General features: G+C 35.1%; 1 non-coding gene across 1 annotated transcript; it reads right to left on the minus strand.

The window, feature by feature from the left end:
* Window positions 1–14685: 14685 nt before the first annotated feature.
* On the minus strand, window positions 14686–14947 carry LOC130020184 (small Cajal body-specific RNA 13). Its single transcript, XR_008791959.1, has one exon. It is a non-coding gene; the product is annotated as a small Cajal body-specific RNA 13 (non-coding RNA).
* Between the last annotated feature and the right edge of the window lie 353 nt (window positions 14948–15300).

The following is a 15300-nucleotide window of genomic DNA, read 5'->3' on the forward strand; positions in this document are numbered from 1 at the left end:
CAATTAAAAAAATAAAAAAGAATACTCTGGGCAAAATAGATATGAGAACACTTTATAAGTGACAGAGCAATAATAGATTTTGTGTAATTATTAACACAAATAATGAAAGCAATAGCTTAAATGCTTTTTCTTAGTTACGAACCAGCTTTAGTTCCCTCTCATGTACTATGTTTTTATTCATATGATTTATTTAGCATTCCCCAAACATGCTGTCATTTCAGCCTTTCTGCTTGACCATTTCTGGTTAGCTTTACCTCTGCCTGGAGCGCCCTTTCCTATGATCGTTTTACTAAAATATGGCAAATGAAATATCTTGTTCAGCCTCCAAGATCCACAATGAATCCAATTGATTTATAAACTCTATTTTAAATTCTCACTTTCCAACTCTTTTACTTATAAGTGCAATTTCTTCCTTCTCTGTCTGATGTGGAGCTTCCCCCAAATTCCTTATCCATGATCTCATTTAATCATTGACTTCCTTGTGTCTCCAGAATAATCTGTGGATAAGAAGCACAGACATGCCCAGGAAATACTGGTTCCCAGCGCATACCCCAAGGAAACTGGCTGGGTTATCCTTCTGTCGGGGAATGGATTAATTACTTACTTCTAAGAATCATGGATCGGGATCTGTGATAAAATCGTCTCTGTCTTGCCCTTTGTAACCTCCCAGATTCTGTATATCTTAATATTTTGCACTTCATGGGTGTTAAGTAAATGAGTGTCAAATTAAGTTGAATTTTCCTCTTAATATTTGAAGTCAGGAAAATTCAGCTCAGAAAATCTCTAATGTTTGGAGAGGATGTTCTAAAGTCAGAGCAAGAAGAAAGCTCTTCATTATTGATGCTACTCACATTGACTAATCAATATTTCTTGGTCATCAACTACTACTGCAACTTTTCATGCATAAAATATTAGTAGGGATCCTTGATCTTATGAAATAAAGTCTAACCTTCACCTTCAAAGAATTTACTTAGATAACAGAATCAAAATGTGGTTTCTTTGTCATTCTTGTAAATATTTAATATACGTGATTATAAATCTTGATAGAATTTTAAGTCATTGTGCATACATAAATGATTGCAAAATCAAGTGATTTAACTTAGTTAACTATTGTCAATTCACCATTTTTCTTTGTTTTTATAAAATTAGTGAAAAAAATCATAAGCAATAATTGTATTTTATATTTGTATTTTAATCTGTCACTGTCACTGTCCTCCTGTTGTTCATCAAATTTCTTGAGCGGGCCCAGTAATGTCTCCATTTTGAGATTCTATAGTGGTAGTTTATTTATAAATTTTAAGTCAATTGTGATATTCTCCCCATAATTTATATGATATTCCCATCTTGAATCCTATCAAAAATTTACGAGTATGAGAACCATTAAATCACATTCACCTGCCTATATACACTAATTGCTGTGGATTAAATTAAGCACATCTTTAATTATATAGGTAGCTTCCTTCCATTGCCTAGAAAGTTGCAAGTCTGCTTCTCTTAGCTGATATGTGCTTAGGGAACAGAAACTAATTTTAACATTAGCCCAAGCAAATGTAATTAGGACAGCTAATCTGCTGAAAAGTACCCCCAGCAAAAAAAACCCTCCCCTTTTTATGTAATGCCATCCTAATGAAAATGGAATTTTTATAAAATGTAAATGACAGGGACTTGAATGATGCCCGTGAACCTTTTATTTAATTTTGTGTGTTCCCTAATTTTTTAATCAAGGGAGAGTAGGAGTGCTCCACTCCTACCATTTTAGATACGAAATAGATTTGTTAAGTAGAATCATTAATGAAAACATTCAATTTTATTTAAAATATCCAAAAAAGGAGCAAATCTAGACACTAATTATCCTGTAAAAGTACATAAGTGTATGGGTGTGTGAGTGAGTGTGTGTTTGTGTATGTGTGTGTGTGTATAAATGTGTGATTAGAACCATAGGTAGAAGAATTTTTTAAATTGTTCTGCATTTCTAATCAGTACACTTTTTCCTTCACATGAATTATTATAAAAGCTAAGTTTATGTTTGTGACTTTGCTTTTAAGAATCAATATTCTAAATTTAAGATTTGGGTACCAATAATGATTTTAAAGAATCTATAATTTTTGATCAATTATAATTACTATCAAGATTTATGAGTTGTTAGTTTAAGCTAGAACTTATACTAAGTATTTCACTTTTTCTTATTTATTTCTAAAAGTATATGAGACTATTCTTAAACCCATTCATATTTTGTGACATTCAAATTCAAGAACAAAAAAAATAAATAGTAAACTGACCAGTAGGAAATAGATCCTCTATTAGTCTAAAGCCAAGTCTAGAAGGTTTTTTACTTGGGGGAAGTCTTTCCCACGGTGCTAGTAGCCCCCCCCTCCGACTATACCTTGAAGTAGCTGGAAAGTCATGATCATGACCAAATCAGGGCCAGCCATATTCTCCAGTCCTGTGGGTTATCTCCTCTGTCTCAAATCTACTACTATTAATTTAGAGATGATACTGCTTCAGTAAACCCATTTATTTCCTAATGAAATGTTATCAACCACAATGATAAACATATAATTATCTCATGATTTTTCTCTTAGAGTGTATCTGAAATATATCCTGGGTTGAATTTTTGTTTTTGACCACAATATGATTTAAGTTTGAGGTCCTCTTTTAAATATAAAATTATCTAAATATTCTAATTATTCCTGAAAATACATGAAACACAGTTCTGTTTTTGATTCATTGATCTGTGCTAAGGTGAAATTAGCTCATTTTCTCCCTAAAATATCAATGCTAGGGCCTGGGATGTGATATAGCAGGAGAACACCAGATGTAGACTTGGTAAATCCAGGGGGCTTCCAAGCCCTCACATTTTTTTAAGTCAATACTTATAATTGACCCAATTTTTGGACAAAACTCAACTTGTTTTTAAAATGCCTTGCCTTTGTTTGTTTGTTGGTTTGTTTTATTTGCTGGAGTGATAGCACAGTGGTAGGGCGTTCGCCTTACAAGCGGCCAACATGGCCAACCCGAGTTCGATTCCTCCGCCTCTGTCGGAGAGCCTGGCAAGCTACCGAGAGTATTCGATATGCCAGACACAGTAACAACAAAGTCTCCAATGGAGACGTTACTGGGCCCGCTCGAGCAAATCGACGATCAACGGGAGGGCCTTTACCTTTACCTTACCTTTTATTTGTACCATACCTGGTGGTACACAGGGCTTATTCCTGGCTATGAACTCAGGGAGCACTCCTAGTACAGCTAATGGAAATAAATTAGGTAAATGGAGTGCTGGAAATTAAACCCAGGTCAGCTGTTTTCAATGCAAGGGTTCTAGAAGGCTGTACTACTATTCCAGCTACAAAAGTGCTTCTCACCGTTGTGTGAGAATTTCAGCTTTATTTCAATTTGCTAGCCTAGATTGATTTTACATATTGAAAATAATTTAAGCATGACCCATTATAATATTCTTACTGTAATATGTTGCAGATAATTTTTGATATCAAATAATAATTTTCACCCAGATACTCGATAGCACAGTGGTAGGGCATTTGCCTTGCATGCAGCCAGCCTGGCTGAGCCGGGTTCGATTCCTCCACCCCTCTTGGAGAGCCCGGCACCGAGAGTATCTCGCCCGCATGGCAAAGCCTGGCAAGCTCCCCGTGACGTATTCGATATGCCAAACACAGTAACAACAAGTCTCACGATGGAGATGTTACTGGGCCCGCTCAAGCAAATCAATGAACAACGGGAGGACAGTGACAGTGACTCAGCACTTCCATTTCATGAGTAAGTATACAGTTATTTTACAAAATTTGGTCTTTGAACCTAGGTTGTGCCAATTACCAAGTTAATTTACTAGGGTGACTGTTTCCAAACAGTGCGGTGGTGTATAAACAGTTATAGGAAAAGCATAGAGAAGTATCACAGAATATCTCAAAATTTGAAGATTGACACGAAGATAGTCAACATCTGACGACATATGTTGGTCACTGGAAACTGTGAATTGAAGTTCATCATTTGAGCAGTAATTATGCCTCCTTAATGATGATCGTACCATTTGCATAGGTTGTGTATTTGGAAAAATTACATAAATAACTTAACTCATTTATTATTCAATTGTCTATTACAGAGTTGTAAGACTATGTGAGCTATATATTGATTATGGATCTCTTAATAGATTCATGGCTTTAAAATATTTTCTCTTATTCCTTTCATTTTCTTGATAGGGTCTATTAAGCCCCAACCATTTTTATTTTAATGAAGCGTAATTTATCTGCTTTGTCTCTGTGCATCATGTTTTATAAAGAATTTGTCAATATTGGCAACCAAAATATTCTCAATTTCTAACAGATTAGACATGTTGGTTCTTAATTTTAGGTGTATTATACTTTTAGTAGCATTTTCAATTCAATATGTAAGGTTTCAACTTTATTCATTTGCTGATGAACATCAAGTTCTGACATGATTTGTTGAAATAAATTTTTGTCTTCATAGAATTTTTTAAACAATCTTTTCAAATTTCAATTAGTGAAGATTGTGAGGGTATATTTCTCTAGCTTCATTGCTCCCTTCTTCATCAGTATATTTGTCATTATGCCTGGAATATGCAGTTACTGTAATTAGCTTTATATTAAATTATGTAATCAGAGAGTATGATTTTTGTTTACTTTTTTTGTTCTATGTCCAATTTTTCATGGAAGTTTAGATTCAATTTGGGCAATGAACTCAGTTAGAATTTCAGGATTTTGATAAGAATTAATCTGAATCTATAAATCAATTTGGGGAAGTGATTACATCTTTTTCTATGTTTTTACTATAATTTAGGTAGCTTGTTTACAGTGGTATTGACATTTAGGGTGTGGATATACACAGTTACTGGCCTCAACTCAACCAAAATGCCCAGATCATCCACCAGTATAATTTTACTTATAATACACCTCTTCATTCTCTAATGCTCCTCTCCACCCTTCATAGTCTGTTTTGTAGTCTGAGAGTTTGACTTATTTGACATTGCAATTCCTTTTTTTGTTTCCTTATGTACCAAAGTTGTACAACTAGTAGCACTGTAGCACTGTCCTCCTGTTGTTCATCGATTTGCTCGAGCGGGCCCAGTAACATCTCCATGGTGAGACTTGTTGTTACTGTGTTTGGCATATCGAATATGCCATGGAGAGCTTGCCAGGCTCTGCTGAGTGGGAGGGATACTCTTGGTAGCTTGCCGGGGTGTCCGAGAGGGGCGAAGGAATCGAACCCAGGTCGGCCACATACAAGGCAAATGCCCTACCTGCTGTGCTATCACTCCATCCCGTACAACTAGTAGGCATGAAGGACAGTGTAGAGTTCTGGCCAGTAAGGTGGCAGTGCAGCAGAAAGCACTAGAGTTGGTAGAGAAACAATTATGGATTATGGACTGCCGATGGGGCTCTACAATTTTGGCTTTCAGTCTTCGAGTGAATTGGGCGCTCCCTGGATATTCTGTCTCAGGGAGAGTGCCATGACATGAAATCAGTCGGCTGCAGAGTGCCGGAGACCCTGAGTGGGACTCATGGGGATGAAGATGGCACATCTGCCAGCAGGCAAAGCTACCGCAGCTCTTGTCCTTTTGGCGCTCTGAGCGGAAGCGGAGTTTTAAAGGGACTGAATAGGACTTTGGGGTCCAACTCGGTGCTGCCGTAGAATGTGGATCCCGGAGTTGGGGGAGGCGCCCCCCAGTTCCAACATGAGGCAGCGGTGGCAAGTCTATAAAACTTGTGTGTAAAAATTGTAATTGCTATTATAACTTTAAAATTTTCATGCTAAATTATGTCCCTTAATTTTCTGATGATCAATTTATTGGTAAAGGCTGTCCTATTTATTAATTTATTAAGGCTGTCCACATACAGGTGACCCCAAGACTTTCATAAAATTCATCATAAATATTATAATTACAAACGAGGAAAATAATACATGGAAATATGTACACTTTATACACCCTTATAATTTTAGACCAGGAAAAGAATACATGAACATAGGTACTCTTTATGTACACTTATCTCTGTGTGTTTATGATTTCTCTTGAGCATGAGGACCCGATAGGCAGTAATATCTCAGCACTGAGTTTGGTACCATCAGATCTTTACATCCGGTCATTAATAACTATGGTTTTCTCACTTTTGAAAATTATTGCTTAATTTGTATCTTCTTAGAACTAAATACCAATTCTTCCATAAGCCTGCTGTCATAATATGGAGATCTTATTGAATTTTGTTTTCTTAATTCATGTCAAGCTTTCACTTAGTGAGTATAATTTCACTTAGTGAGTATAATCAACAAGGTCTGTCTGTCAATTTCCCCTCTGCCGGTACGATTCATTTAACAGAAGAAGGAGGACACCACAACTTCCTGAACTAACAAAGACAAAAGGCTTCATTCAAGGATCCTGGGGAATAGAGTAGAATATCCAGTATCACTGAATTTCATTGGAACTGAAATATTTTGTTTCTTCTCTTCCATTTATATATACTCACATGTCATACAAATTTATGAAGGATACAAATAAAGTTTACAGCATATAGATACACTATATTATATGTAATGCACACTTTCCTTCCTTTGCACACTTTTCCCATTCACCTTTACGAAATAGTCATCTTCGTAGAGTCTTTCGTTTTTGTTCCATCATAATCTCAAGCTCCATGTGCCTAATTCCTCTGTCACATTAAAACGTCTTTTGGTGAGGTCATTCTGATTTCTTCTTCATATCACTTTTTTTTTTGCCTTTTGGGTCATACCCAGTGATGTTCAGGGGTCACTCTTGGCTCTGCATTCAGGAATTATTCCTGACGGTGCTTGAGGGACCATGTGGGATGCTGGGGATTGAACCTGGGTCGGCCGCAAGCAAGGCAAACACCCTACCCCGCTGTGCTATCGCTCCGGCCCCCTTCATAGCATTTTTACTCAAAATTAGTCAACTAATAAAACTAATAGGTAGAGAGGATATAATTGGTTGAATCTGTTGTCTGCTCTTAATCATATCCGTATGGTAACTAGATTGAACTCTGTAGTCGGTGAGACTGTTCTTAAGAATGTATTGGTGGAAGAAAAGAAATTGCTTATTTTATGTGCTGTGTACTAATTTCCTTGAGGAACGATAATGTTCCATAAATTTATTTCCCAGTCACTTTGCCACAGTTTTAAAATGATTATTGAACAATATAATCTTCACTTGCAGAGAAATTTCAATTTCTGTCTCTATAAGGTATTGCTATTGAGTCAGATAAAGAAAATGTCCAGTCTTATTTTTAAAAATTATTAAGATAACTCTTGTATAGTGGCACACCTTTATTGGAAGGATTCTTTGGTCACACTTTGCAGACATTTTTTGTATTTTTGTGCATTAATCTTAAAGTTTTCATAGCAACAAATAAATAAAATATATTCAATGTATGCTTTGAGCAGGTATACAAGACCAGCATTTTCTCATTAGAAATATTTGCTGCGTTAATCTGCAAATAAACTGTGTCCCCAAACTTACAAGAACATGTATAGAATTCAGAGACCATAATTTAAATAAACTGCATTTAGAATAGAAATGGCTAAGTTTTATTATTGCTTTCTTTCTGTTTGAATACATTTATAATTTTAAGTACAAAAAAGTTATGCAACATATTTGAAGACATTTCAAGTTGCATATTTCTGTTGATACATTTGTTTTAGATGCAAAATTCAAAGGCAGAAATTCACTTAATCTGTAAACCTTAATTAAGTGCTATGAACAGCAGCCTACCTGTATAAAGAAAGGTTAAGATAGCACTGTAGCACAGTCCTCCCTTTGCTAGATTGTGCACACGTAACGTCTCCATTGTGAGACCTGTTGTTATTGTTTTTGGCATATCAAATACGACATGGTGAACTTGCCAGGCTCTGCCGTTCAGGTGGGATACTCTAGGTAGCTTGCTGAGCTCTCCAAGAGAGGTGGAGGAATTGAACCCAGGTCGGCCGCGTGAAAGGCAAACGCCCTACCCACTGTGCTATCACTCCAGTCCGGCTAAGACAGAAACTCTGTTAACACGTGTCTGGGGTCTACAGTGGAATTGCATTTAACAGGAGCAGTTTTCTTTCATTATACTTATTGTAAAGCCATCTGTATGCTGACAATCATGGATGGAAGGGAAAGTGCACATATTACAATACACAGAACTATTAATATATCAATATATATACTTATAAATATATGAGTATTTTGTAATGTGTTTGTTTAAATGCAGTGAATCTGTAGAACCATAGACATTAGAATTTAAGTGCTTAGAATTCATTGCAGGCACTATGATTGCCTACTAAGTATCCATTAATTGCTAGTATGCAACAGAACTCCAGTTTTGGTCCAGAGGGAAATAAAATCAAATTTAGTGAATAGATCTTTTCCAGAGGGTGTGCCGTCTCTCTAAAGGGCATTTATAAATGTGTGGACACATTTTAGAGTTTCCAAAGACTTACAGATAGTACTGACGTTCAGTATCCCTGAGCTATAGATGATAAATATCCTATAATCTATAAAACTTCCTGTATACCAAATAATTTTCTAGCCTGGAAAACACCAGGGACACACTATAAAAAAACATTTTAACCCAATTCTGTTACATGTTGCCCTCTTGTTCAGTTCAATTTTGAATTAATATGAAGATGAAACCCCAGTTTGGGTCATAATATGAAAAAGGGAATTTTCTACAGGGTGAGCATGGGTGTAACATAGAAATTAAGAAAGAATTTTAACCTAAATATCTGGCAGAATTTGTCGTTAAGACTGAAATTTCACAACAATAAAGACAAACCTACTGACTATATTTGGAATAATAGACCTAATATCAGTTATATATCTGTTAATAAGTATAATTTGCCTTTATTATTGCATTAATTTTATTCTCTTTGTTTTGCAACAAGAAAATAAACACATTGGTTTTAAAAGCTATATTGTTTGGTACCGATAGTTCAGAATATGATGTACAAAAGCTGCTATTCCTTAGTAAATGATCTTCTCCTTACTCCCAATTTATTTATTATATTTTAAAAAAATAATTGCAGGCCTGCAAGTTATAGTTACCTGAAAGTGTTGTTCATTTATTAAATGGAAAACTTGAAATATGAATATGTTTTTCTCTATTACTTATTTGTATATTCAAATTGTAGTATGTAGGATTCTCTCATTGCGCTTAAAACTAATTAAATATTTTATTGATTTCTCTTAAAATGTACAAAATAATATAAGATAGTAAACAAGCCATTATACTAAAAACAATTTTCTAAATGTGCTAAAATTGAACAATGTTGCATAGCTTATTCCTTAATTTTTGAGGGTAATAAAAATAGTCTTTGTTAGCAAGTCTTCCTAAAATTCTCTTAACAGGTGCAAGAGAATCCGAACATCTGGGTTTAAACAGAAAAGCAGCAGGGAAAATCTTCTCATCAAGAAGATTCTTGCAAAATGAAAATTATAAAGTACTTCACAATGTAAAATTATTGATCATTTGTACTTTATCTACTCTAAGTGCATAATTGAACATTCTAAAATATTTTGCATTGTTTTTACTTTGAACCAAAAATACACATAGAAACATAAAACGTATTTGTCTAGAGTAGCCTTTATTATGACTATATACCCTAAAGTTCATCCATGTGCAGTAGTCATTGCATTATTTTGGACTCCAATAGGTGTAGGGAAAAATAAGAATATAATATTTTTTGGAAAGATGACTAAAGAGCTATATAGAAATTTCAACCTCTTGCACTGTATAAAAGTTGCAATCAGTTAAATTTTCATGTGCATTGAAATCTGTTAAAGCATATAATTTATGTTTTCAAAATGTGATCCTCACTAGAATAACAAATAAGGAGGAGTCTGAAGGCTGCAATAAGTCATATTATTTCAGTTTATTCAAAAGTTTGAAAGATTTTTTTCACACCCTCTAAGCATACTAAATGCTAGAAAGATATGAGAATTAGTTGAGGCTGACATGGAATTGATAATCATAATAGTGGTTCAAAACAAATTATTCAATTTTAAAATTTTGTGAGGTTTTAGGGATTTTTTAACTCTGTTTATCATATTTAAAGTTTTTATATAATATTGTAATGTACTGTTATTTAAAAATAATAATTTTAAGTCTACTGAAATAATAACATTTTTGTTTGTTTGCGGGTCACATGCAGAGCTGCTTGGGGCTTACTCCTGGCTCTGAGCTCAGAGCTCATTCTTGGCAGGGCTTGGGAAACCATCTGTGGTGTGAGGGATCAAACCTGGGTCAGACATGTGCAAGCCAAGTGCTGTACCTGTTGTACCATTTTTCCAGCCCCCAGAATAAAATTTGTCGTTTTTAATTCAATTTTATTTTTTTAAAGTTGCCCATAATTTGTTATATTCAATATTTCAACACTAATCTTATCACCATTACACCTTCACGCCACCATATTTCAAAATTTTCAACCCCAGTCCCCTGAAGTTTGAATTTCCCAAAGCAGGATCTAAATAATTTATTTTGCATTGCTTGTTATGAATTATCTACTAAGAAATGATTCAAAAAAGTTTCTTTAGAGGAACATGTGTGAAAATTATTGTATCTCCCCCTGGCATCATTAAGCCCTTGTATAAGAGATTACTAACATGCTACAGTTTAAGCCTTGTGTGCATATATGCATATGTATACATATATTCTTGTAAATATATATAAAAGGGCTGGAGCGGTAGCACAGTGGGTAGGGTGTTTGCCTTGCACACAGCTCACCCGAGTTTGATTCCTCCGCCCCTCTTGGAGAGCCCAGCAAGCTACCGAGAGTATCTCACCCGCACGGCAAAGCCTGGCAAGCTACCCAATATGCCAAACTCAGTAACAAGTCTCACGATGTTACTGGGACTGCTCGAGCAAATCAATAAACAATGGGAGGACAGTGATAGTGAATATATATAAAAATATAATTAATCAAGGTTGGTGACTTTCTACTTTACACCTGATCAAATGTGGTGTGCTGCTCTTGGTACATGAAGATTTAGCATATAAAGTGCCGTGTGGCTGTGAATGTGGCTGCATGCTCCAGAAATTCTAAAATTTTAAGTAGGGTGATACAGTTGAAGTTAATATTTTAACTGAATGGTGAATCTGGGGTTCAGAGGCGTCTCTATAGTTTTTTTTTTTGCAAGATTTATTTGTGAGTCTCAGGATCATGCCCGTTAATGAGCTTATATGAGCTCAGAGGCAGTTTGTGGGTGTAAGTGCCAGGTTCCTAGAAAAACAGGGAGGTGGGGGAGGTTGCCCATTCCTGACTACGTCTTAGTCTGGAAATTTTGGTCACAAAACCTGTGTACCTGCGTTTTTTGGCAGATACCCTCATGGGTAAGGACTGTCTGAGGCTGTGGAGATTGGCTGTGAACATGGCGGCATTTGGTGCTAAGGATATATTCCTGGTTGATTCACGGGAAGCACTTTAACTACTCTCCTATCTATCCAGTCCAACAATTTTAGAAATTTTGAATTAGTTGTACACTTATATGTCAATTATCACCAACAAGATAATTATATATGTATTACTTGAAAGTGTTTATAATCTTATATAATTCTTCTTCCCATAAATAAATATTTGTGTACTGTCTCTTTTAGTATGTCATTATATATCAGCATTTTATATAAATGTAAAGAATCAATATATAGATCTTTTTAAATTTAATTATTTAAATGCAGAAGTATCTATATTGTAGAAAGACTCAACAGTTTGCTATATTTAATTGCTGAGTAGTCCCATTAACTGAGTAGACCACAGTTTATTCGTTCACTCGTTGATAGATATTTGGATTACTTCCGAATTTTGGACTATTTACAGACACTGGTGCTATTAACATTACTATACAGCCTTTGTATAGACCTGGGTATTATTTATCTCAAGTAAGTACCTATGAGTATGATGAATGAATCTTAACTTTTTAAATAATTGCCCAATTGCTTGCCAAAGAGTAGTTTGAATTAGCTCTTCTTCTACTTAACATCATATGAAATTCCAGTTTCTCTGATTTCCCAACATATGGTTCTTATGAATGTAGTAGCTAGGTGATTGGCAGCTCATTGTCATTTTAAATTTTATTTCTCTTCTTGTGAAAATTGTTGAGAAGTTTTTCAAATATTTTTTTGTATTTATATATTAAATCTGGTTGGTTATATACTTGGATAATTTTGCTATTTTAATCAATAGAAAATGTTCTATTAGTGGATATTACAAAGAATATATAACTTAATTTTATTCCCAATTTTAAAAACATCGATTAATCTAGTTACCCATTCAGCATGACCAATACATGTATCTATCAAAATCCTAGAACTGGAGTACTGAGAAGTGAGAGATTCTGAACCTGTTATCAAATAGCAAATACAAAAAAAAAAGTTATCACTTGAATTCAATTAATTTATAATGTACTCTCCTTATTTAATGCCTTGCAGCTAATAATTTATTTGCATGGATTTATTTATTGTTAATATATGAGTATTATTAAGATATATAGTATAACTTGCACTACCTTTGGGGGAAAGCATGGTAGCAGAAAATAAATCATAATTTAAAAACACAGAAAATAAATAGTCTTGTGAATATTGTGGCTGGAGCGATAGCACAGCGGTAGGGCGTTTGCCTTGCACGCAGCCAACATGGCCAACCCGAGTTCGATTCCTCCGCCCCTCCCGGAGGGCCCGGCAAGCTACCGAGAGTATCTCGCCCGCACGGCAGAGCCTGGCAAGCTCCCCGTGACGTATTCGATATGCCAAACACAGTAACAACAAAGTCTCCAATGGAGACGTTACTGGGCCCGCTCGAGCAAATCGATGATCAACGGGAGGGCCTTTACCTTTACCTTTACCTTATTTTGAGGTTTCATGAAGTAAATTGGATTTTCAGCTTTCAATAGTTGGGAATATTATTGAATAATGTGAACTACTAGTAAATAGAAGAACAGCAAAATTCCTATGGATTTGAAAAGAAAAAGGATATCTTGCATCAATTGACAGACTAACTTATTGGGAATGGTAGTTCATGTACAAAATCTTACTATTTGGTAGTTCATGTACAAAATCTTACTAATAAGTTTTAAACCATGGTGCCCAAAATTTAATAAAAAAATATTCGACGTACAATGTTAAACATAGGCATTGTATAATAAGTGAACACTTGTCTCATTTTAGATCATACGTGGTTATGAAACAAATATTAATCAAGTTATAAATAGAGGTTCTAATATTTTGGGAGGCCAATTGCTTGTAAATATTGGGCCTGGATTTATTTTTTTGCTAGTGTAGTAGAATTTTTAGTTGCATAAGATTGTTTGTGCATTATATAAACTCAATTAAATCATAGTGTAAGGCACAAAATGTAAAGAAGAGAACTGAATAATCCACTTAAGTATTGCTTAGATATGAATATCATTATACATAAATGGCATTATACTCTGCTCCATTTTTCTCTTTAATTTTGTTTATTTTCTTGGTCCTGTAATAGATAATGAAATTTTCTAAAATCCTGGAGAATTGTGATCTCTAGACTAGGGGATAAGAGAAGTTTCAAAATCTGTGCATGCTTTATGTTGGATTGAACGCTAAGTGCTTTAAATTGGAAACTCTGGAAATGGAGAGTATGTTTTATTTACCCATCAGTTCAGAAAATTAGAGGATATGTGGTATGAGATACTGATAATACTTACTCTAATGGAGTGGAGTAGGAGACAGGGAAGCTTCTGGATGAAGGTCATTCACTAAGTACGTAGCCTGATTATTTTTACTTTTCCTCTTTTTCTGTACTTGTTATGTAATTGCTAGACTAATTTAAAGCTATCCATTACCTACTAAAAGTGATACCATAAAGGTACAAACCACACACAAAAAATAGTGATATTTTTTGGATTCTTATTTTTGTAATTTTAAATACGGACCCTGCACTGTAGCACTGTCGTCCCATAGTTCATCGATTTGCTGGAGCAGGCACCAGTAACATCTCCATTGTGAGACTTGTTATTACTGTTTTTGGCATATCAAATGCGTCACGGGTAGTTCGCCAGGCTTTGCTGTGTGGGCAGGATACTCTCGGTAGCTTGCTGGGTTCTCTGAGGGGGCAGAGGAATCAAACCCAGGTTGGTTGCAGAAAAGGCAAACTCCTAACCCGCTGTGCTATTGTTCCAGCCCTTAAATACAGAAATGAAAGATTATACTAACACTATTTTAAGGTGTATTAATATTTACTTAAAGAAAAGGAATGCTTATTGGAATAATATGCTTTAACATTTTAATTAGTGTTGACACTTTTAATTGTCAATTATAAAAATTTATACAAATAGATTTATAACCCAATCATGTTGGAAAAATGAAACCAAATTAAAAACAAATTGCACAACTACATGTACATACAACAGTAATGAGAAACAGCTCAAAATTTTGGAAAGGGGAAAATCAGATCGTGATTTATGATAACTGGATAATATCAAGCACAGTTACTTCTTCCTTGGTTCCTGAAAAGCATAATCTGACCATGGTATATCTGAGTCTATATCTACACTATGGATTTGATGTTGAGCTGCCCAAATACATCTGTTGTAACCTAATCATTCTATATGACTATATTTGGACACGGGGCCTTTTGGGGATTATTAGGTCATTGTGGCAGAACCCTCATGAATGGGGTTTATTTGTTTTGCAGCTTTGTAGCAGTACATAGTTTCCACCAGACACTACTCCATCTGCTTGACAATATCCTAACTGCAGAGTTCCTCTTCCTGTTCTAGACAGATAATAACCTTGCCTGGTCACTGTGGCCAAAATGCATAGGAACTGTGAGGATAATTGCATGTGACTGGGCGGGGCTTGGGCAGCCAAGCCTCATTTTCCTCCAGGGAAAGGATGCTTTTCCTGGTGTTCTATAAGGTACCAGCAACCCTGTACAGCTGCCAACTACAGAGATTAGTATCTTTATAAAAAAGAAGTTTTAGAAACCTTTTTGTTTTTTTGGCTCTTTCTACTTTATGAAGATGATTAGAACAGAAGCTATAGAAAACTTTCTTTTTTTTGCCTTTTCTGTTCTGTGAAGATCATTAGAAGAAAATATAAGGAAGCTTCCATTTTAGTCTTCTGAGATTTCTGTATCAAATAAATATTATGTTAGCTAGAAGCCTCCAGACTATGTTTGTTTGTTTCCGCTGTATCATCTGAAACAAATTAAGCCCATAACCTGCACTGTCTTTACTGAGATTGATTTTGTTTGTTTGTAGTCAACTAGGTTGCAAAGTGACAAACTGTATGGCACGTGACCCTCTAC

The sequence above is a fragment of the Sorex fumeus genome, unplaced genomic scaffold, assembly GCF_029834395.1.
Source record: "Sorex fumeus unplaced genomic scaffold, SorFum_2.1 ptg000010l, whole genome shotgun sequence".
Classification (NCBI taxonomy): Eukaryota; Metazoa; Chordata; class Mammalia; order Eulipotyphla; family Soricidae; genus Sorex; species Sorex fumeus.